Source organism: Gopherus flavomarginatus, chromosome 4, assembly GCF_025201925.1.
Source record: "Gopherus flavomarginatus isolate rGopFla2 chromosome 4, rGopFla2.mat.asm, whole genome shotgun sequence".
NCBI lineage: Eukaryota > Metazoa > Chordata > Testudines > Testudinidae > Gopherus > Gopherus flavomarginatus.
This window is the reverse complement of record NC_066620.1, coordinates 112,763,029-112,787,548: the sequence shown is the minus strand read 5'-3', so window position 1 is coordinate 112,787,548 and position 24,520 is coordinate 112,763,029. Positions and strand designations below refer to the sequence as shown.

At 39.4% G+C, this 24,520-nt stretch overlaps 1 protein-coding gene across 1 annotated transcript in view; it reads left to right on the top strand.

The window, feature by feature from the left end:
- The window catches only part of PDE7B (phosphodiesterase 7B), a 708,282-nt gene that overhangs the window by 6,924 nt on the left and 676,838 nt on the right, over window positions 1–24,520 (top strand). The window lies entirely within an intron of this gene.

Sequence of the window (24,520 nt, the reverse complement as noted above, 5' to 3'; positions counted from 1 at the left end):
GAAAGGACAGATGAATCTTGTGGCTTATAAATATCTTGCGATGTCGGCTGTAACAGTGCCGTGCTAACACCTGTTCTCACTTTCAGGTGACATTGTAAATGAGAAGCAGATAGCATTATCTCCTGCAAATGTAAACAAACTTGTTTGTCTGTGCAATTGGCTGAACAAGAAGTAGGACTGAGTGGACTTGCAGGGTCTAAAGTTTTACATTGTTTCATTTTTGAATGCAGTTATTTTTTGTACATAATTCTACATTTGTAGGCTCAACTTTCATGATAAGAGATTGCACTACAGTACTTGTATTTTGGTGAATTGAAAAATACTATTTCTTTTGTTTTTTACAGTGCAAATATTTGAAATAAAAAATAAAGTGAGCACTGTACACTTTGTATTCTGTTATAATTGAAATCAATATGTTTGAAAATGTAGAAAACATCTGAATATATTTAAATGTTATTCTATTATTGATTAACAGTGTGATTAATTGCAATTAATTTTTAATCGCTTGACAGCCCTATTAATAACCAATTAATCAAACCTCACTCTGATGTCCGTTAACCATCTTAGGTGAGACCAAGCAGATAGTCTCCAGTAAAACACAATGGGTCAAAGCCAGTCCTTGAAGTCTCCGGAGTGTTCCTCCTCTTGGAAGCATAAACACACTTTGAGGGAGGAGCCTCCGGTAGGGCATTTGTTAAGCATTTATACATCTGTTCAAGTTCTTGCCACTGCTCAGGGCTGAGTCCGTGATTCCACACCCCCTAGATTTCAGGGAAGAGGTATTGCTGATAGCCATTGCCTTCCTAAGGGGGGAGTGTAAGGCAGATTCCCTCTGGCTGAATGGCCAGCATCCTGGAGTACCTCATAGGAATGTACTCCTTTAACAGTATAATAAAGATACCTTGGCTTTGGCTACAGGACAGTTTGGAGACAACGCTGGACCGCTGTATAATTACCATTGTTCCCTCTGCCCCATGCCCAGGAATCACTCCCTTTTCTAAAAGAAGGGAGCCCTACTCTAGTATTTGTTACTTTCTTCATTCCACACACCCCTGCATGCAGCACCTGTACAGGGGTTATTGAAATTTTAGAGTTTTCCTTTTTTTAAATTTCAAATAAGAGATGGCAAGGGCTTCATTAGTCTCTGAGGGCCCAATCCATTGATGGGATCCCAGAAGGTTGTTTGTGTGATGCTGTTGGAAGCATATTTGCATAATAAATAATAATAATTGGAGATATACCTATCTCCTAGAACTGGAAGGGACCTCAAAAGGTCATCAAGTCCAGCCCTCTTGCCTTCACTAGCAAAACCAAGAACTGATTTTTGCCCCAGATCCCTAAGTGGGGCCCTCCAGGATTGAACTCACATTGCTGGGTTTAGCAGGCCAATGCTCAAACCACTGAGCTATCCCTCCCATACAGTGTGCTCCTATGCAGAGGGTTTAGGTCTCCTGACTTTATTACAGAGCTAAATCCCAGGGAACAGGGTCCCTTCCCTATTTTCCAGAGAGGAAGAGTGTCAGGATCTAGCAAAGAATCAGGAAGGAGCCACAGGTGACTCTGTATCTAGGAGCCTGCCCCCTGCCATTGAATCAGCACCATCTGATTGGCTGTTTTATGTTTTTCTTTTAATCTCCATAGTGCAAAGCCACTCTTGCACTCCACTCTAAATCTATGAGATGGCCTGGAATGAAAGCATATTAAGTATGGAAGCAGCTCTCAGAGATGGGGGACTCTAAGGCAGGAAAATGAGAAAGGGATGCATAACATCACCTTGGAGAGCAGAGACAGCACAAAGCACAAGTAGACTAAACAATTGTTGGGGTCCTGAGCAACGCAAGGGGGCTCATTATTTGCTTATTATTCTAAGAACTTGCCAGTTTTAATGCTGAGGGGAACAAAAATATTCCTGCATAGGGCCCGCAATGAGCTAACACTGGCTCTCTTGCAGAGGGCCTATGTCTGCTCTGTGTTCCATGAGTCACCTGGCATGCTCTTGGGTTTGTGATAACTGGTAAATAGGTGTTGAAAAGAGACTCTCATGTCCCATCCTGCTTCGTACCATGGCTCAAGCCTTGACTCAGTATTATTCATTCATAGGCATTTCTGTTTCACTCATTGCTATAATATCTGAGCTTCTATTAATAACAGTGGTCACAGAACCTCTACCGTACATTTAAATAATTTGATAGCTTCTACTTCTTGCTATATCAGATGTCTGTATGAAAGCCACTAAAACTTCCCCTCAAACAGCGACTGGAGTTGATTGAATAAGATGAGAGAGCTGGCAAGGCTTCAGCCAAAGAGAAAAGGGGAGCTATGGTGAGGGAGCATTGTTTACCCAAGCCATGGAGGGGGAGCTGTGATTAAAATTTTTCTCATCCCTCATTATCTTCCTTTGAGTAATCACAATGCTTTTAAAATGGTCATTTAAAACTAGATTAGGCAAAGTAGATGAAAGTATACTGTAATTGTGTACTGAATGAGGGAGGGATTCTATGACTTAATGTCTTTTTCCATTGCTGAATTCTAAGATTCCATGATTTAAAAAAAAAAAATTCTAACTGTCCATAATAAATGCTTGGAAAGATGAAACTGATATGTATTTCTTTACCAAATATTTTCCTCGTGTGCACAGTTGGTTTGTTACTATAGAGCTGCTGACCTGTGTTGTAAAGAAGATAGTTGAAGCATTTAAAAGAATAATTAAACATTAAGAATCACATTGGTCCAGATTCTCTGAAGGTGTAAATGTGTCTGGTTCTATGACACTTTTGGGTGCAACCCAGACCAGTAAGGGGTTGTGTCACAACCTGCCCTGCAATTCTGGGTACCTTGAATGCTCTGCTGCTGTGACGCAGCCCTGACACAAACAGCCTGCTGACAAGCAGGCAGGTCACGTGCTGGCTTCTACTGTCCAGCTACTTTTTACAGGGTGACCCTAATACCCTCCAGTCCCAAATTTTCCTCAGACTGTCTCCCTGCAGTGCCCAGGCCTCTCAGTGAGCACTTACAGAAGTCACTAAGTTTGTTGCTCCTTTAAAGAGACATTACATTGCACTCATTAATAGAACTAGGGTTTGAAAAACACTCATTTCAATCCGTGCACTAACTGGTTTATAGTGAAAGTAAAAACAGTTTATTTAACAAAAGGACATATGAGTAAGTGATACCAAGTATAAGGAATAAAGATAGAAAAGGTTACAAGCAAACAAAAGTAAAAATAAACTTCTAAGACTAAAACTTCATTTCAGCCAGTTACAACCTTTGCCTGAGCAGATTTCTCATCTAAACACAGTTTCCAGAGACTTCCTCCCCCTTGGTTGAAGGCTCCAGCGTTCTGTAATTTTTAACAACTCTGGCCCCTTGAATCCTCCAAGTCATGGCAACCATCATGGCTTTCTGTTTCTGCTCCTGCTTATCTCCCCCAATGTTCCCTGACCCTGTTACAAGCGGCAGGCAGGCTTCCTGGTGGTGTATTCTCCATTCCCTGGGAAGATAGTTTCGTGGTCATCTTGACCCACTTGCTCTCCTGGTGGCTTTGTTTATGTTGCATGTAAATGTGCTTTTCTTTGTCTTTGGTCACAACTTGTCTAATTTACATCAGAGACACGTTCAAGCAGATGGAACCTCATTCCTTTGACTGGCCCAGGCCAGCTTAGGCTCTGCTTGCCAAATACATTTTAGCAACACAATTCTAGCACATATCTATAACTCTTTGCACACAACCCGTACATTCACCATGAAATGATTTTTGGAACCAGTGTGTACAATGCCTTACATGACACCTTTCAGGGTAGTGAGTCCTGACAAGAGTTACTGACTCAGAGTAGTGAACCACCAATGGACTTCTGTGCCACAGGCTCCACTGAGGTTAATAGAACTGTGCCAGTTTCCATAAGTGGAGGATTTGGCTCACTGACTTTACAAACCACTCCTCCGCCTTGCTAGCTAGATCAAATTTTGGGCTCACTAACCTTTAACAAGAAGAACAAGGAGTACTTGTGGCACCTTAGAGACTAACAACTTTATTTGAGCATAAGCTTTTGTGGGCTAAAACCCGCTTCATTGGATGCATGCAGTGGAAAATACAGTAGGAAGATATATATACACAGAGGACATGAAAAAATGGGTGTTGCCATACCAACTGCTGATAATAGCCCACCTTAACTAATTACCTTCATTATAGTCAGTATGGCTATGTCAGTTTCATACAGTATTTTCAACAACTTCATCAGTGTTGCTGTACCATCTGGCTTCTTGATGGTTCCACAGAATCTGTGACACACTCCTATCTCTTCCCCCACTCTTTAAACATCCCCTTCGCTCCCCCGCAAAGAAAGTGGTTGTCACCAGAATATGTTATTTCCTATGGTATTTATTGTGAAGCTGTGATTTTCAGTAATATAGCCCCAGATGTGCTAGCTTCTGCAAAAATGTTCTATGCACTCTGCTTTGAAAAGCTAATGGATGAAAGGAAAATGGTCACCTTGTTTAGGCCCTGTAATAAATGAAAGGGAGGGGGAGCCCCTGTTTATGAACACCCAGCCAGCCAGTTAGCTGAAAAATCCCCCCTGGTGTCTGTTCTCTGTTTGGCTATCCCCTTCCCCCACTTTATTTATTACAGCCCAAAAATGTTCTGGACCCTAAAGGAGAATCCTGTTCATAGAATATGACAACAGCATTCTATCTCAGATATCTACCTTCTTTAATGGGAAGATACAGGAAATCCAGTGCATCAGACAATTACACATAAAGGTGTGACATAGTGTATACATATAGTACCTTATGTGTCAATTGTATATTGCTCAGGATTTACCCTATAGTTTAGGCATTTCCTAACTTTTGACTGATTGACTTGGCAGCCTTCATGTTCTCTTAACATTTTCTTGGATGTAACATATAACATATATACACACAGAGACATGGTACATTATTGCATGTTGCATTTGCCTTACTGTACGTCTTTTTAAAGAAGGTCTATTTTGACGTTTTCACAGGTTAACAGTTGACAGTCTAAACCCTTAAAAGGCGTGATACTAATCTACTAACTGTGACGTTAGGACAATCGGGCAGATTTTGCTATCATTTACGCTAGTGTAGTCTAGAGTAAGTCCACTGAAGATTTTAAATCAAGTTATTCTGGATTTTTATTGATGTGATTCACAAGAGAATCTGGCCCATTGTATAGCTTAGCTCCATCTTTTTCTGTTTTTAAACTTTCAGGGACAGATTTTTTAAAAAGCTCAGCAGCACCTTACAGCTCCCTGGTAGCCTACAATTTGTGACCAGGCTTTCAAAAGAGATGAACTGTAGTGTGGGCACTTGTATGGAGAGACTGATTTTCAAAACGGCTCAGCCCCCAACAGATCTCATTGTGCTCATGGGAGCTGTGGGATGCAGAACACTTTTGACAATCTGCCACTTCATCTGTGTGCCTAAAGAGGGAGCTGAGCTCTGTTGAAAATCTGGCCCCAATTGTGAATGCTGAAAATCTGGCCTTGAAAGTTTTATCTGAGAATTTGAAAATTGAGTATAGATCTTTGCTTCTGCAGAGCCTGAACTGGAGGATTATGTAGGTTTCATTGGTTCCTTATGCCACTATATACTGTGGTTTAGAAGTGAGCTCACAACTCCTCTCTTATTGAACAGTACTTTGTAGTTTCTTGAAAATAAATGAAAATGTAAATAAGCTCAAAGTTTTATTTTTAAGAACTTACAGTTTTGCAATGGATTTCTTTTTTTACGCATAGCTATTCCTTTTGAGAAATTCTGACTCTAGCTTGCTTTTACCAGCATGTTTCTTTGAGTTTAGATTTCTTTGCAATGGTTGCAGTTTTGTCATCTCTGAGGGAAACCACTGTTTTAAAATAGGCTTTACCACCAACCAAAGGTGGACTCTTTCTCCTCCCACCCTTTCCCCCAAATTCTAGCCTTTACAGGCTTTTTTACACCAGGAAATAGGTGGGATAGGGGAGCTCTTCCTTTTTTAAAGCATGATAGCATATTTTTAAATTCTAGCACAGATGGGGCAAATTGTAGTTTTAACACATCAGCTGAGGTGAGCTCTAGTGAGGAACCTATAATTCGCCGTGACCAGTTAGTGTGTTAAAACTACAACTTGCCTTATCTATACTGGGATTTTAAAATATACTATCATTTGTTAGCTAACATATTTTTTTAAAGAAAATCTTGTCTCCTAATAATAATAGTAATATTAGTAATAGTTAGCAAAGCTATCCAATTTCCTAACACAGTGGAGCATAAATGATCAATTTAGTGTCACTCCTCCATGAGCATTATGATTACTTTGTGATAAATGATGAAAATAATTCACAAGAAAACAAGCCTACCCAAAATAACAACTTCTTGTACTTTTAACATATAAGAACCAGCTAGAAGAGAAACCAGTGAAAAACCCCAAATTTCTACCTCACTATTCTGTAATTGTCATCTCTTGATAGTGCTTTGACAATTGACTCTCTTCACCTCAGACTCTGTGGGAAACCTTCACAAGTGTTTGAGCTACTAAAATCTTACAGATATCTTTTAAACGATTGTATTTAAACATGAATTTCTCCTTTCTGACTCTACCTTCCCCCCCCACCCACCTTTTTTTTCTGGCTAGAACACTTGTCTAAAAATTACCTTTTCACCACACTGATTTATGGCTTTTGGCATGGGAGCTAATGCTGTTTCTCATAGCAGTAGACAGAAAATTAGTTGCAATGTGATGTTAACAACTTTCTTCATTACCTAAATTGTTTTACACTTTATTAAGTTCAACATAGGCAGGTCTAATGCCTTTGAACAAAACATGCAGCTCTTGTTTGTGTTGCAAACATACCAAGTGGCAGTTAATTTCAAAAACACCATTATGACCAAGGCTCTGTGGCAAACTGGACCTGACTTCTGTGGAAAAGTTTCTGATTCCATGTTACTCTGATAGAGCAAACTGAAAATTCTGTGACAGCTTCATTGACTTTTTTTTAATGGAGGCCCTTAATAAATCAAATGTGACTGTCGCAATTAGCACAGTCTCTCTTGTGGTGTTTGTTTTGACATTAAAATCAATATATTTTATGCTAACCCTCTGCCCCCAGTGGGCCCCAGATTTTTATACTGACAACAAGTCACTGGACTGTTGACATTGATGAAGGAAGCTGGCACTTTTGGAAGTTGGGTAGGAGATAGTTTGGATTTTTGACAACAGGGGAGTTATGGGAAACAGTTTGGGAATGTGGCAGAATCCCATTCACTGGTCGTTTCTGCTAAAATCATCAGCAGTGATATAGTTAACAATATTGCCATTTAAAATGTCTCCATTAGGTTTCAGAGTAAACAACTCAGTGAGTGTGTAAGTGGCTTGTTAGAGTGGAGCTCTTCCTCCTTTTTCTGCTTCTTCCTCATAAATTCCTCCCAATTACCCATTAGCCCCTCTGGATTAGAAACTGGAGTTTTATCCTATTAGAAAGTCAGTCATTTGAAAGGGGCACAACATTTATTTCTAGCCCAGATAGATATATGAAGTCATAGCTCTTTAATAGTGTGACTTTAATAAGTATAATTAAGGAATTATAGGAAATTTTTGGAGCTTTTTAAAATGTAAGCTATATTTCCTTTCTCTCAGAATCCTGGGCAGTGGAAATCATTGTTCTAAGGGAGTCTGGCTTCAAAGGTGGAGGGATATGAAAAAGATGTTTAGAATTTAAAAATAAGAACACTTTCCAAAACAGTCTTTCTGTAAAATATATGTCACATGAATAGACTTTAGGGTAGTGTAATATGGTTTTGTTGGTTCTTGTGAAAGCTGGCCTGCATAATGCAGCCATTGTGACCTTTTAAAACCCTTACACACTTTTTAAAAATCCAAGCCATCATAGTTTTTATCCACTATAATGTGCTTTATGTGTATATACACACAATACAATATACAGTATGTATTTATATACAACAATTCTCTGCAGAGGAGCAGCCATCTCTGGTGTGGAACAAAGCAGCTACTTAACAACATACACCACCACCACACAATTCAGATCAGGAAGTGACTACTGTGTCCAGAAGACTATTTTAAAAGGCTATAAAATAGCTAGTTGGTCTGAAATTCAGGTCTCAGTCAATGGGGAGAAGGTTGATTTAAAAAAAGACCAAACTTGACAATCATTATTTTTTGGTGATAGGTGTATAGAAATAGAAATGTCTGGCTCCCGGTGATGAATTGTACTACTTCAGCTCTTACTTTTCTTCACATGATATTTTGAAGGCTTTTGGTTCTTTCAAGGATGAAGACCAACATTTTCAAAAGGGTCCACTCATTTTGGGTTCCTCTGTGTTTTGGAGCTCAATCTGAGACAATTTAGGCTTGACTTTTCAGGGTACCAGCATCTCCCACTGTTTTCCGCTGGAGTTGTAGGACACTCACAATTTTTTGAAAATCAGATCTTGAATGTATAAAATTGGCCAACAAAGAAGAGAGGCACCCAAAATTCTTGACTTTTTTTTCTTAATTGCCTTAAATTTTTGTTGTTCTTTAATAGAAAAAGCCAAATTGTTACATTTTATATGATGACAAAATCTAGTAGCTATTTCCCACTGCACTAGGAGATGCAGTCTTCTGCTCAGCTTTGGAAGGACGGGCAGAAACATGAAGAGGTAACCACTCTGTATGCGCCATTATTATGTACCATAAAACCGTCTGCTAAAGGCCAGGACCCTATTAATTTTTCTCAGGTTATCAGGCTCATCTCAAAACCATGTTTTCTCTCCTTCTCTTCAGGCTGCCAGATTGTGTTCAGAGAAGCTGCTGGGCTTTTCTAACAGCTGCCAGTTTTTCATGTATTGGCTTTGTTTGTTTGTTTCCTCCGCCTCCAAATCAGAATGCCTACAGAAAATATAAGTTGGTATACTTCAAAGTTAAGCCTCAGACTTCCGAGCAGCTGTCCTAGACAGCACATGCATATATGACTCACTGCAAAAGCCAGTTGCTCTTTTGCCAGTCTGACACAGTACTAGCTGTACTGCAGGAGATTAATGATAGACACCAGTATCGATCAAAAATGTGATCAACTGACTTGCAAGGTATTTACCCTAGAAACTGACAATATGAATTCTAAAAGATGTGGGGAGAAAATGAAATTGAAGAAGAATGGACCGGAACAACATTAAGGGCCTATTTTAATGGCTAGCACATACATGAGACAATTAATTGCTGCATAATAATAATCAGCATTTTGCACTTGATGTACTCAGAGTACTTTACAAATGTATTGAATCACACTTTAGAGAAGGGGAAAGAAGTACAAAATGAGTAAGTAGCTTCCCCAAGGTATCAGTGCCAGGGCTGGGATCCAGAACCACGCCTCAGTCCATTGGACCAGTCTGTACCCTGAAGATGGTGAAAAATTGAATAAAGAGTGAGGAGCTATTAAGCTTCAGGCTTCTGGAGAGAGACAGAGGGGACAGAGCCAACTCTGATGCTTTCTTTGACAATGTATACCAGAACTATTGACACTAAATGGGAAAGATTAACACAGTTTATGTGGAGAGCACAATGGGAAGTAGAAACCATAATGAAAGGCATTTAAAGGGAACTATACTGTAAGAATTTATGTCATCAGAGATAAAGAAAGAATTGTACTGGTAACTAGTTAGGAAAAATGGAGATGTATTCTTCAGAGGAAAGAAAATATATAATCTTCCAAACCTGGGACACTTCAACTACACCAGTCTTCCTAATTTTTTAAAAGAGCTTTACAGGAGGCAGCTTTACTATCCTCAGACACAGTACAGGTCAGACATGAGAAGAAAGTTTGTTTGCTCTGGCATCATAAATCAGCAAGAACGTTTTTGGATGGGTTTGACAACCCAATGGAAGAGTGAGAAGTGCAGGCAGAAGTAGTCTCAGAGATTTTGGGAACGAAATCAGACTCAGGCTCATACCAAGTTAAACTATAAACGGGAGCAGGGGGAACTGTATTGAGTTAAGAGATCCTTTGAGGCTATTGCTCCATTGACTTCATAGCAGGGGTTGTGAGCAGCAAAACAAAAACCAAACCTTCGAGAGCGCAACTGCCAAAGCAAAAAAACAAAAAACAAAAAAAACCTCTGAAAGTGCCCGGAATGCTGCCCCTGAAATTGTGCCGTAGGCTTGGTTTGCTGGTGCCTAGGGCTGGTCCTGGTTGTGAGAGCTTTAAACTACTGTAACCTTCCTCAGGGAATTTTTTTCCACCACTCAAGGCCTTGTGCTGTGGTATGTGTTGTCAGAAGCAAGGACTGAATCAAGCCCTGAACCAATATTGCCTATAAAAATGATTTTACATAATATATGTATATGAGAGAGAGAGAGAGAGGTGATACAGAATTTGTGTCAAATTACTGAAGATCTAAACATGCTTAATTATCCTGGCTCCCTCAGCAATTCAAACTATCACAAGTACATCAAACTTGTCGTCTGCTCTCTGTATTGTGCTCTCTATATTGTATCAGGTGCAATGTCTCAAGTAGCTCAATGGCCTGGGAGCAGCATATCTAAAAGACCATCTAAAACTTTCAGATTAAGACTGTGACTGATGACTTCTCTACTTATGCACAATGAAACTCTCTACAGTAAGGGTAAAGCTCATCTGTGCAGGAGACAGAGCTTAATCTGGGACGAGTCCCAGACTGTGGCATGAACTCCCTCAGGAACTAGGGATGTTTACACACCTCACTAGCTTCTGCTGTAGGTGCAGGATGCACTTCTTCAACTCTACTTTCTCTAATATAAACCCATAGGAGAGTATACATTTAAAATATCAAAAAAACAAAAACGCTTCACTGCACACTCAATTCTCCCCACCAGTGAATAAACGAAAAAATGAACCTCACACAACAGATGTTACAGCCATGTTGTTTCGTGCGCTGTTGGAAGCATCTCAGATATCATGGCAGTGAGAGTGGTGGAAGAACATGAATAGAATAAATGGAGGCTGGTGGCAACTGAAACTGAACAGGTAAAACTGGGTCCTCAAAATGTGCCCAGAGCCAGTTTAGAGCAGTGAGTGAAGACCATATTATATCTGTCTCAAATCAGTATAGGTGATGTCTACCCATAGAAGCCCCAACTACACTTCAGTGTCTGGATCATTGACATATATTCTAGTTTTGTGAATTATTGATGCAACTTTTCTTGCTACATGAAATAAAAAATCACTGTAATGATAAATACAAATAATTTATTGTGCTGTAGCAGTAATACTTCCATACATTTTCACCAAATATTTCCTGTGGATAATAGATGTTATAAATACTTTGCACATAGGGTGTTTGTCCCATGTCCCGACCAATCTTTGGTTCCGCCGGCAGCACTCGGCTTTTTTTTTTCTCTCTCACTGCTCCACTGGCAGCACTTGCCTTTTTTTTTTTTTTGGCTCTGCCGGCACAGACGAGCTTTACCCTTACTGTAGAGAGTTTTCCTCGCCCCCCATGTGTTCCGATATTTTCTCCCTCTCATCTGGTCACCCTATTTGCACAATAGATATAGAAATTTAGCTACATATTTACTTATGTTTCCAGAGCCTTATACATAGGAACAGTTCAATGATGAGCAAGTTCAAATGTCTCTGTAGTCCTCAAAGATAACAGCTTACAAGAAATCAATAACTGTGACTGAGTACAAAAAGATCATCCATGTAGCTAGCATCTCTGTAACGTCTATGGGTTATAAAATTCTGGGAATTAATTCATTTCACTACTGAATTTCCAATTTCAAGAACCAAGCTATCCTACATATTGACTTTTTCATGAGCCTATCTTTTTCTTGCTCTCTTCTACTGGTATCTTGCATTTTGATATGCTCCCACAGATCAGTCAGTCTAGCATAGCAGTCATGCAACATTTAAAACATAGTCCACTCCCCTTGCAAGAGCAAGTCTTGGCAAAAGTATGCCACCTTCAGGAATTAAGCATCACTGAGCCAGTTCAGGCCTCTCTGTAGAGCGCCAACATCATAATGACACTGAAGTAACCAGGGGAAATTTTAAGTATGCATTTGTCTATCAGCAGCTGAAGCTGTTGTACCAAATAAATAGCTTGTATCTTCTGCTAGAGAATTTCCTTTGCAATTATCAGGGTAGGTGGAAGCTGGATCTCACCTAGGAATACAAATACACCTAACTAAACCTAGCTGCAGTCTTCCTACATTTATACTATATCTTTAGATGGCAGCTTTCACTTTAAGTGTTTGCCCTTTTGCCTCATCTCTGCTCCTAGTTATTTTCAGCAAGTTCTATTCACTGTGTTGGCTAGCATCCCAGGGAAGTTGGTCTGTCTCAGTGACATTTGGTCCATGGGAATGTCAGAGTAAGTAATGAGAAATGATTGCTTCAGGTCTTGCATCACATTCGGCAGCACCAAACTACCTTGAAAGTATCCAAATACCAATGTGGGGTCAGCAAAATCAAATTTGTGGGCTTAGACTAGAGTGTCTGCTTTGGAGCTCCAGCCCCTGCAATGTTCATTCCATCCTTCATTTTCCTCACATGTCAGTTTATCCTGACACCTCATGGGCATATGGAATACTATCCTGTGTGTTATACCAGCATATGCCACCATTACTTGCATGCTGAGGGCACTCTTGAAGAAAGAGGCAGCTTTAAATTGGATACCTCAATGCCAAGAAGTGATCCACTCCCTCAAATTGGTTCTTGCATGCGTGCTGGTCTACATTTTCCATGTTCTCCCCATCCTGAGTGTTTTGATGAACCTGTAATCACCCTGGAAGATATTCTCTATGTCTATACTGGCTGAAGAAAAAACAGTAGCCTTTGCATAATGAGGTTTGATATCCTTGGAGCAGAAGTATTTTGTCAGGGAGCAAGAAGCATTTCTTCACACATCTGTGGGCTGCTGAAACATCTCTGCCACTATGCTAACTTATTTACTTTCCACACTTTAATACTGGTAGCTAAGCTCTAATCACAGCCATCTGAGCCACTATCAGTTTCATGTAGAGTTTACACTGTGTAGAATAACATATGGCTATTTTCTAGGGACCCTTGCAGCTGAATTTTTCCAAAGACCTATATCAGGCATCCTTTATATCTCTGGGAACCCATGTCTCTACTGTCTATGTCACTGGTCCTCCTTTTATACCAGGGTGTACTATTATTGGGAAGGGCCCTTATTTTAACTTCACTGACTGAGTTTTACCTAACTACAGAGTTTGGGGTTGGGTCAGTATTAGTAAATTAGAGTGGATAGTTGCATCCCTTATCTGCTGTGTACTTGGAAGATTAGCACTGGCTAAAAATGAGGAAACAGTGGCAGCTATTGAAAAAGTTAAAAAGTGAAGATGTGAGGCCAGATTTTGATCTCATGTAATCTTGGTACAAACATGGAAGAATTTGGCTAGTTAATCTCAGTGTCTGTCTAATTAACCATAATACCACACAGTACTCTGTACTTGGTTCAGCAGAGTCTTCCTTCTCTTTGTTTTAAATTAAAAAGTTTTCTTACTTAATTTTAATAGATGGATATACAGGAATAGATTATGAAAATGTGTACCACTACAGAATGGAAAACATGACTGATCAGAAATTTTTTTACAGCAATCTGTTTGAGCCTGCAAAGGCATTGTAGTATCTCTCTATCATGTCTCCATGGAATGCCAGAAACCAGATCTGTTCCCCAAAGAAGGGAGCTTTACAAGGTTTTTAAAAACATCTGGAAAAAGAGGAGTGATTTACTGCAAAGTGGTAAAAATATTATAATTGTGAAGAAACACATTCATGTCAAGGTTCCATGATTAGATGGTCTAGCCATTCATAACCTCTCAAAAAATCTTTTTATTAACTTTCTAAAAGGGTTTATTACCTACAGTAGAGAAGTAATTTAGAATACAAAGGGGAATTATTCATGTGAATGAAATCAGCAGAATCCTTGTAATAGCTAGTATCACTAGACAGCAATTCAATAATACAATAAAAAAATCACTGATGTATTAAAGCATTTTCCAGTGCAGCTTTTAGGAAGCTGAAAGGTAATGACTTTCAAGTTTTGATTTAATGAACAGAATATGAAAATTTTAGCAAATCAGCTGCTTTCCCATTGTCTTGGTGCATTTGGATTTTACCTATGATCATGTCAGATTAGCATCTCCCATTTTAAATTAGTGAATTTTGTTTCTGCTAATTCAATACAAATGTCAGGTAGGCAAATGCCACCTTTGTAAGCAGCTTGCTAATGAAGTAAGACTGTCTTTTAATCCCATGCTGTTTCTCTCTGTGGTATTTGAGTTCTCTTTAGAGCATTTTGATCTTGCTGCCCTTCCTTCATGATCTTGTAATGTCAGGATTCTGTGGTCCTGTGGCTGAAGCATGGTCCTAACAACTCACACTGAAGGATATAAATTCTGAGTATTATTAATTCTGAGGTATTAAAATACATTCTTGATTTGTATTGATTTAGGGGCTGGGTGGGTAGGAAGGTATAGTACATTTGCAATGTGTGCAGAAGGTAAGAGTACTAAGTCATGTTTGAGGGTGTAAGTTGGTTTTCTACAAGGTCAAGAAGAAATTCCCCAGCACTGACACTAACACCCCCATGCATGGCGCAAACAGGTAAGTACATACATGGGGGCTTTTCACTTGCATGTGAATTATCCAGTATTATCCATTGCAGGCACTAAAATACCTGACTTGATGAATCTCTAATTTGGTATGGCTTTTCTTGTAAGCTAAAGTTTCTTCTTTTTAACATTGCTTACATCAATCTATTCCTGGGACAACATTTGTCAAATAAACCAGTTCTACTCGTCCTATTTTATTTGGTAAAAATTAAATGGTGCAAGTCATGTAGTCAGCTAGTTTGTAGACCAATGGTCCGATCTCTTGTGACAAATCAGATTTTCCTATGGCATACGGAATGATATTTGTGATTAACTTGAAACTGTTCTAGGGTTTCATAACAAGTGCTAGCTTTCCTTAATAAAACAAAACTAAGAGCGGTCCTGTATAAAAGACAAGGGAACATTTCATGCAGCTAAAAATAAATGTTTATTTTCCTGTGGTCTTACTCTTCTTATAACTATTTATCTATTTGTGTTTCCATAGCACCTACCTGTCCCACCCTGGTGCAGGGCCCATTATGCTAGGTGCTGTACAAACACAGAGGAAGATATGGTTCCTGGTCATTCAGTTTAGCTAGTGTGGCAAACAAAAGTGTGTGTGTGTGTGTGTGTATGTGTGTGCACGTGCATGCACGTGCACATGGGGGGAGACATGGGTGATGAAAACAAGATCACATGGTCAAGATCACACTGGTTAGCCATTGCACAAGTTGGTGGTTCCACGTTATCTTAAGCATAATCAGTTACTTTGGAAAGAACTTATTTCATTACACAGTGTCACGCAGCCTATCTATGAGTGGTTTAAAAATGTGCCTTGTATTCACTTCAGAGAAGAAAGAAGGTGGGAAAAACATGGCTTCTTTTTGAGGCAAAGATGAGATTCTGCCCTGTCCCTCCATTAAGAGTAGCTCTTTGCAGCACTCACTCACACTCTCTGGTAGGTTGTGTGGTGAAGCCATCTTTGAGTCTTCCTTTGGTTTCATTTCATACAGTGTGCACAGACCTTTTTAATGGGGAATTTGTTAAGGCTAATTCTTAATGACAACAGTTTCACTGTGAACATTAAAGACTAGTAGTTTATTCACAATCCAAACTATGAATTGTAGTTACTGTACACGTAATGTTGGTGGACTACCAAGCCTTGCAGAAAGGATAGGGCTGCCAGCAGGCATCAGTTTTAACAGTAAGAGCCAATAGCATCATGTAGGGAGGGAATATGAAGAATTTTTCCTTATTAAAATCTTTGCTATAGGAGAGAATGACCAAATTGATTACTGACCAATGGTGCCAAGTAGATGCAGAAATGCATAGCCCTGGTGCTCAGGAAAGCAATGCAGATCATTTAAGGCTTGCTCACATTGTTTAAAGATATGTGGTGTTTAATTGCCTTTGCTAGTTGGATCAAATTCTGTACCAGTGGCAAAGGCTTGTTATGTGTTTTATCTACTAATTTTGTTAGGGCCCATGGGAACCAGCACAATAAATGCTACAATTCTGGAGCATGAAATGTTGCAAGCCTAGCAGTGTAGAGGCTCCTTTCATTATAAAGTTCTAAACCTTTCTATTTAAGGCAATTTTTAGACCTGGATGTTTTTGTGTGTGTGTGTACACATGCATGTGCCCTAAGGTTCCTAGCTTGTCCATCTTCCAAAGACAGTGAAATCCACAGGGAGCCCCTGTGAGCTACATATCATTTACTTTTATTACTTTCATTTTTGGAACATGTATGCTGCCTCCATTTGCTGGATCTAGTCACATCAGAGCATATCTTTGAACCTTTTGATTGATAGCCTGTATTAGAGGCAAGGAGTTGTAGAAAAGAGAGATGGAGGGACATCAGCTGCATGGGCTCTGCTCTAATGCCATTGTGCTGCAATTTGTTTTTATAACTAATAACTTTTAGTTCAGAGAATCCCAGCCCAGAAGACCTCCAGGAGCCATAACCAAAACAAACTAAAAACAAGGTTTACCATAAATGAGGCAAAAGGCCCAAATAAATCTCAGTTTGTGAAGAAAGCCTGGAAAAAGCCAATATCCCATTTCCTCTAAGTAAATAAAATTAGAAGCTCATTTGTTTGCTATAATGTTTTTAATTTTCTGTCAACATTCTACATGAATGATGTGAAGATAAGGATCAGCTAAAAGAAACTAGCTTGAGACATGTCAAGTTGTGGAGCACTAACTTTTGGGTCTCATGACTTTCCTATTTATAAGCGGGGAGGGGAGGAGACATTTCAGCCATAAAGACTTGCCATGTGTTTCTGTGAATGTTAAGAACTCAATCCTGTGCAGCATATGCTGGCTCCAAGTTACTGGTGAAACCCTGGACCCACTGAAGTCAATTCGCAAAACTCGCATTGACTTCAGTAGAGCCTGGATTTTATCCTAAAGCTCAGGAGCTAGCGGAATTGTTGACCACAGCCTATTTCACTGGTGGTCTACACTGGACTCCCAAAGTGTCCTGACGAAGTATGCACTGGCTGCCATGTGAAACCTTTCATGAAAAAGTCTCAATATGCAAAAAGGAAGGGACCTTTAAAAGAGATTATTGTGCACATCCCTGCAGGGCCGGCTTTAGGAAGTGTGGGGCCCAATTCGAACAGTTTCGACAGGGTCCCGGCAGGGATGACAGAAAAAAAAAATTTTAAAAAACACATGTAAAAGAACACGTGGGGCTTGTACTCACCAGGTGGTGCTCTGAGTCTTCAGCGGCACTTTGGCGCTGGGTCCTTCACTCACTCCAGGTCTGCCGAAGACCCGGAGCAAGTGAAGTACCTGCTGCCGAAGTGCCGCTGAAGACCCGGAGCACCACCAGGTGAGTAAAAATTAAAAAGGCGCCTCTTCCCAGGGAAGGGATTCTCACTGGGCACGGGGCCCTCTTAGGCGTGGGGCCCGATTCGGGGGAATTGGTGGAATAGGCCTAAAGCCGGCCCTGCATCCCTGTATACTTTGTAACATGCAGTTCTATTTGGTATATATTGAAATGTGGGACTCCATATTGATTTTCTCAATGTCTCCATGTCACATTTGTTTAGTTCAAAATGTAAAAGATTTTCTAACTGATAGCTCTGCAATAAATATATAGCTTTTGTCCTCTCCGGGCTAAGGACTAGGTTGACAACCCTTACTCACCTTGGTGAGTACTACTTACCTGAGTAGATGCAATGACTTCAGTCAGACTACTCAGGTAGGAACCTCACCATTGTGAATAAGCAGTTCAACAATCTGAGTCTATATTCGGCACAATATTCCAAAAAACCTTGCACCAATGATCAGAATGTTTCATTTTTGGCATGTTCTATTATGGCAGACTCTATATTGGTAGTACAGTAAGCTAAAAATACAACTTCATGGAAGCATCTCAGAGAAACTGCATATCCATGTCATAAATTGACTGCTTAACTTACATCCACTTCACAGTTCTCATGGAAGGATGTGGCCACTGGACTTTGAATTATGTTTGTCACTTCTTTGCCACCTGCTGGCAGTGGGCAACTTACTAAAAATAGAAAAGATACTGTTATTTGTGACACTGGCAGTAGATGGAACCAGTGTAAGACTTTCCTTTCTTTTTGTAGTACTTGTTTAGCCATTAGGAAAAAAAACAGACTTAATATTTTAATTGACAGTACATATTTTTTCCTATTGAATTTTTAATCTACCACAGATACACTTTGGGAGCTATTAACACAATGTGCATTTACAATCAAAGTTGTGTTACAGAACACTATTACGTGACTCATGCTATTCTATTCAGCTTTGTATATTGCACACGTCACTATTGTATCTAGTACTACAGTTTGGGAACAGGTGCCAATTTATTTTTTGTTATATCTGTCAACATGACAATTTATCAGTGAAGCTCAGTATTTCTGCAAGCATGGACACTCCCACAATACATGAACAATAGTGCCCAATTGTATTTGATAGCTGGGGTGTTATTGGGATTAGTCTAAACTGGTGTTATATACATTTGATGCATGATTTTCTAATACATTTGGGATATATCTTGCGTTTATAGGAAGATTTCTAGACTAAAACTTTGCTCCACACTATACGGATACTAGAGCAGTTATAACAAAAGGTCTCAAGAATTTTTCACGGACACAAAACAACATATATTTCACTAGCTTTGTTCTCTGAAAAAATTGAACTGTTTTGGCTGAGATTTTCCAAAAACATTCAACCTGAGCAGACCCCTGGCATGGAAAACAACAACCCAAATTTCATACTAGAGCTATAATAACAATTCCAGATTCTTCTGTTCATGTTGTGGGTTCACCCATTGCTGTTGCTCATAGAAGGGGAAATTCCTTTTTTTGCATCCCATGCCCATGCCATTAGGAACACATTGAGAAGGACACATGAAATGTGCCCATATCAGATGTACTTTTCCCTTTAATCTGTGGGAAAAAGTTAGAGTCTAAGAACTCACTGTGAAGTATGAAGTATACACTTTAAAGGAGTAAAGTTGAGAGGAGCCAAAAGTTGCACAGACACATTACAGATTTTTGCCCTATTTTTGCAAAGAGAACCACACAAGCAGACACTCATATCTGGACGGAACCATGTTGTAATCACTGGGAGTCTATATGTTTTCATTGTAGAATCCTGGCCTTATTGTATATACCAGTGGCATGTACTAATTGGAGCAGGAATTTGATAACACAATTGGTACTCTGTGTATGTGTGTGTGTGAGAGAGAAAGAGACGTAGCCATACGTTAGTCTATTGACATAAACAAATTGTGTATTAGAGAGTGGTGAAATGTTTGGAGATTGAGTTTTGTCAAGAATCCAAAAGTCTGGGTCCTTATTTGAACTTCCCACTTCTATCTGGAGCTCCTGGGATCTGAAAAATTTAGTCTAGAAATTTCTCAGAGGCATAGAATTTTAAAGATATTTATAGTGCTTCCTGTTTTGTCATAGAATCATAGAAATGTAGGGCTGGAAGGGACCTTGAGAAGTTAGTCCAGCCCCCTGCACAAGACTAAATCAATCTAGACCACCCCTTACAGGTATTTGTCCAACCTGTTTTTAAAAAACGCCAGTGTTGGAGATTTCACAGCCTCCGTTGGAAGCCTGTTCCAGAACTTAACTACACTTAGAGTTAGAAAGTTTTTTCTAATATCTCAGCTAAATCTCCTTTGCTATAGATTAAGCCCATTCCTTCTTGTCCTCTCTTCTGTGGACATGGAGAAAATTGATCACTGTCCTCTTTGTAACAGCTCTTAGCATATTTGAAGACTTTTATCAGGTCTTCCCTCAGTCTTCATTATTCAAGTCTAAACATGCCCAGTTTTTTTTAATGTTTCCTCACAGGTTAGGTTTTCTAAACCTTTGATCATCTGTGTTGCTGTCCTCTAGACTCTCTCCAATTTGTCCACATCTTTCCACCAGCGTGTGCCCAGAACTGCGCTCAGTACTCCAGCTGAGATCTCATCAGTACTGAGTAGAGTGGGGGAATTGCCTCCCATGCCTTACATATGGCACTCCTGTTTATATACCCCAGAATATTAGACTTTTCACAGCAGCATCACATTGTTGACTCATATTCAGTTTGTGATCCACTATAAACTCCAGATCCTCTTCTGCAGTACTACTGCCTAGCCAGACATTTCCCATTTTTTAGTCGTGTGTTTGATTTTCCCTTTGCACTTGTCTTTACTGAATTTCATCTTGATGAATTCAGACTAATTCTCCAATTTGTCAAAGTCATTTTGAATTCTAATCCTGTCCTCCAAAGGGCTTGCAACCTCTCCCAGCTTAGTGTCATCTGCAGATTTTATATGCATACTCTCCAAGTCGTTACTGAAAATAGTGAGAAGATATCTGGACATTTCCCCATCCAGATCAGCCCAAACACTGCAAAGGCACGCAAAAAAGAAATATAGTTAGAGAACAAGAGTTAGCCAAGCTTTTTAAATTTCAGAAATGGTTCTGGTCTGATTCAGTGTGAGTTCAGGGTGAAGTTATTTTATTTGAAATGATTCATCCATCCCTGGTGTCTAAATATGTAATGATTCCAAAGAATGGTTTGACTGTTCATTGTGTGTAGGTATGGTACTCATTACTGGTAGTGTGCTAACACATCCAATGCACGATCATTTGTCTCATGAGATACCGGGATTTTATTTTAGCTAGAAAACATAGGATTGTTCCCTTAGATTGTGAAAGGCTTTTGCTATGACGGGGGGGGGGGGGGGAGTGAACACAACCGGCAATATTTGTTAGCAGACTCTGCTCCTAACATTTAGTATAAACAGCTTCAGTGACAGAATATTCACCAAAGACAGCTCTTAGTGTGAAATTTCTGAATAAATAATAAAACTCCATAGAATGTTTGAGTGGCAGGCAATGCTCCTGGGGCCACCAGAGAAAACATTTCACTCTTAGACCATTCTGATTTTACATATGCTGTGCAGCAGCCTCTAAACAATGTCCATTGTGAATCAGACTGTGGATGGCTTTATGAACTCAGCCAGTTCAAAGTGGCAGATCCGATATTGTTGCTAATGATGTGCAGTACTCTGGTGAATGTAAATAATTCATGGGCAGTGTTACTTGTCCCGCTGTACATAAAACAGAGAGAATGAAATGTACGCAGCTTCAAAGATGCAGCTCAGCTTGGCTGACAGCCCACCATGTCAATCAATGTGATTGGCACTTTTAAATATACATTACAGGTACTTTGCTCTTATCTGCCCAAGAAAATAGTGCCATCTTCAGTGTGTGTGACAGACTGAAGAGACAGGGTTCTTGAAGACAGAATGCAAAGTTAGCTAGTACAGCTTCACTACCAGCTAAGTGAAAGATGGAGACTTGCTAATAAGGTATGTCTAGGCCTGTTGTGATTTTTGTTTGTCTGGGAAGAGAAATACCAAAGGAGATGCTAGATATGTAGAATGGGCTGCAAGGAAATATGAAATTCATTCTGCTGCATACAATAAGTCTATCATTCACTTTTGAAACCAACCAGAGAATTAGAACAAAATTCTTCTGCAAAGGATCAGTATCTCATTTCACTACAGCCAGGAGCATATTTTATTGGAACATGTATAGGAGGGCTGTTGGTTTTGGGTTGGTTTTTTTAATGACTTTTAGCAGCTAGTGGAATTGAGGCAATTCTGTTCCCTTACCCCAATCACAGCCCCATAGAAACAGAACTTTCATTTGCTGTATGACTGTTTCCATCAAGCTAGGACATCCTCACTCCCTCACATTAGCCCCTATTTTGTTTGCCTGTAACCGATACCCTTTCTTTATAATTTATCGGGGGTAATAGCCATGTTATTCTGTATCCACAAAAACAACAAGGAGTCCGGTAGCACCTTAAGATTAACAGGTACTCACCACTTTTGGCCAAAAGCCTGGAGGGCTTGACAAGTACCTCTCAGAACTGTAAGCTGCTCCTCTCCACACAAGGCCAACAGGAAAACAACTGTGAGTGGTGCTACCATTCTGCTCCCCATCCCATTACTAGTCATGAGCCAGTAGCATTGTTTCAGGAAAGAAGCCTGACCCTGCTCCTTAGACAAGATCGCATCCCAGACACCACTGCATCAATTCAAATAGTTTCTCTGTTTAAAAGAATTCTAGTTGTGGCGCAATTTTTTCCTACTTCAATACTCTTTTGGTATCCTGCCCTGGAGAGTATGTTGGCATAAAGGCCAGAAAGATCCTCTTTGCTGATTTCATCCTTGCAGCTCACCATGGTTTACAGATGGCCCGTGACTAATGAAGCAGGAGGGAATATAGCTAATGCACCAGAGGCAGAAGTCTTGAGCCAAATCTGATGGGATGCAGAATTTTTGCACTCATATTTGGCACTGAAACTGCACTTGGTTGCATTGATAGACATCTCCGCTTAGCAATATGTGAAGATCAGGTTTCTGTTCTGATACTGTTAGATTTGTCAGCATTCTTCAATAACTTTTGATCATGAGGTGCTGCTGAAATATCTATTGATATGAGATGCTTCAGAGTTGGGGGGAATCAGATTGTGGGATAAATCAGAGACTTGAGTTAAAGAGGAGTTTGGTTTTCTGTGGGCATTTACATTTTATTTTGTAACTTGGATCCATGTCTTTTTTAACTTTTTGTATAAATCTAAATAAATATAATTTAATCAGTTTTAAGGTTGGTCCAAATTTGGAACTATTTTATGTTGAGCATTGAAATACTAATAAAACTAAGCAGTTTTTGGTTTGGAAAGTTAAAGAAGCAAATAATTACACTTGGAGATTTAAAGGATTAGGATAAGTTAGGTTGGTGTGAAGAAGAGCTGATAAAAGTATGTGAAACAACAGACGATGTGAATTTGTCAGTATGGAATTTTGAGATACAAATTATGATTTACTTCGGTCTAAATTTCTTATGTTCCCTGCCTACAGAATGCAAACATGAAACAGTTATAATTTGCTGTTAAAAGTTCTTTCAGTGTTAGTGTTTAAGCATGAAATTTTCTCTTTGGAATCCCTGGAAACCACTCTCATTTTTCCTCTGCAGTGGTTGAGCTGTGGCAAACATTGTTCTGAAATTGTAAACTTTAACAATCGCTATTGATTTATTAACCACGAAACCAGTAGTTCATCACATACACAATACATTTCCACAGTCACTCATTTTAATAGGTTATGCAATGAGGTAAATGATTGAAGTTGGTATTCTGAACTATTTTCCTCCATTTTCAGATGTAGGATCAGATCAAGAATGCTAAATCACAGGTGATTGTTTACAATATAAAAATAGTCATTTCAGTGCACTGTTGTAATTTGGGAGAGATGTATTTACACAGTGCAAGGATTTCCTGTGCGGATTTCTTGGGGCTACAAAAGATTCACTTGAGTTTTTGAGGCTGGCTGGCCGGCCAGCAAAATTTGTTGCATTTTCAGAGTGAAGAACAGCAGGGGGGCTGTAATTAGCACTTACACTCTCATGAGAAAGGCAAAATGCTTTTAGAATGATTCTGAGTATACATCATGTGTCTCATGTTGTGCTGGTTAACTTCTGATGTTTCTTATTTAGTCTTTTTTAAATCCAGTTCTAGTGGATACTCATTTCATTGCTTTGCAATCTGAAAGTGACAAAGATTACCTTTTAGCAGAATCCAAACATTAGTGATTTAACAAAACATTTGTCTAGGTTAGATATAGTTCTCTTAAAGTACATAAATTCCTGATATTGGAATGAAATATTTTGAATGTGCATGAACATTTCCTATTACTTTGATTCCTCATTAGAGCTCTCTTGCTGAGTGATATTTTCCATGTTTTCTCAAAAAAGAAAAAACGTAATCACAGTTTGCATCTTAGCATTAAGTATTAGAACCATCCCAGAGTCCATATGTTTCATTGTTCATGTCAAAGTGGGGTTCAGAAGAAAATGATGGTTTAAAAAAGAAATACAGTTTTCTTAATATATATACATGGATGTAAGCAGGTGGCCATCTCATCTTACTCAAAGCATGCACACAGAATATGGCCCAATCTTATCTGCTTCCTGGAGTTTCTTAATTGTTAAATTAAAATGTTCTCTGGAATTTGACTTGTTCTAGGGTTTAGCAGCTCTAACACCTATTTATATCATGGGTTGGAGTTAATAGTATCCACTTGCCAGCATGATTTAGCAAAAATAATTCTGCATCTTTACGTAAGATCCTACCACCTAACTTTAGAAGAAGCCTGCACCTCTCTGTCGGGTCTGTGGCAGGGTCAGGCCAGATGGCTACAAGAGAGTGGTCTAAGGTAGATACATTAGCTCCAGGTTAAGCAGGTCCCTTTTTCTTGGGTAGGATAACAGGGACTATTGCAGAACACTCAGGAACTTTCTAGAACTAATTAAGGCAGGCAGGCTAATTAGGACACCTGTAGCCAATTGGGAAGTTACTAGAATTAATTAAGACTAATAAGGACAC